We start from the raw sequence: 909 nt of genomic DNA on the forward strand, positions 1-909 counted from the left end.
AGAACGGCTCTGTGGAATACACTTTGCGAGTATCTCACAGATAATTCTTTTGGGTTTTTTTATTAACCCCAGCAAATACATTTATTTAAGTATTTTAAATATTATATACAGCTATTTAAGTCTTTAGCCTAATTTATTGTGCTAATAAGTCTGCTTTAGAACTAAATCTAAAACCGTATTTAGTGCAAGAGGATGTACGTTTTCCAGCCTACAAAGTGCAGGCAGGGGAAACGTCCTGAGACCTGAAACTCTCCAGCCATTCACAGTTCTTTTCTTCTAGACCTGGTTGTGTGGTACTAGAACCAGAAGCACAAATAAGCACCAAAAATGCTTTTTTTCTGTTCTACCCGGTATGTTCTGGAATTCGTGCAGCGTTCAGCAAGAACAGTGCTATGGATGCCAAAGAATTAATGATTTTTAATAAACCCTGCAGTGGGATGGCCTACTTTTACAGCAGCAATTTTATGTTTAATGAGATACAGACATTCCCCTCTCCATAATTCTGTCCAGTATATGCTGCAGGATAAACAAACCTGTTGTGTTGCTGTATCAAAGCCGTGACTAGGTCCTGGCTCACAGTAACATATCTTAGGGAAGGACAATTTGACAAACCCTGGTATCATCACTATTTATACACTCTTAATTTGTGTACGTATTTAAGAAACCTTGAGGTAGAAATTCAGCGATTTCTTGGTTGTTTTGCTTTCTGAAACCAGAAAGGGAGCTCATTCAAAGCAGGAGCTTATTGAGTACCTTTCAGTATGCAGGCTTGTGGCTGCCATAGCGGTGCGAGTTCGAACACGTCTCGGAGTCAACTCAGACCACCAAAACAGACTCACAGCTCTCCCGTTACTGCTCTGCTCCTCTTGGCCTGACTAACAGACTAAGCAACCGGAATGCAAGGACTCG

This window comes from Falco rusticolus, chromosome 4 (assembly GCF_015220075.1).
Source record: "Falco rusticolus isolate bFalRus1 chromosome 4, bFalRus1.pri, whole genome shotgun sequence".
NCBI classification, from domain to species: Eukaryota; Metazoa; Chordata; class Aves; order Falconiformes; family Falconidae; genus Falco; species Falco rusticolus.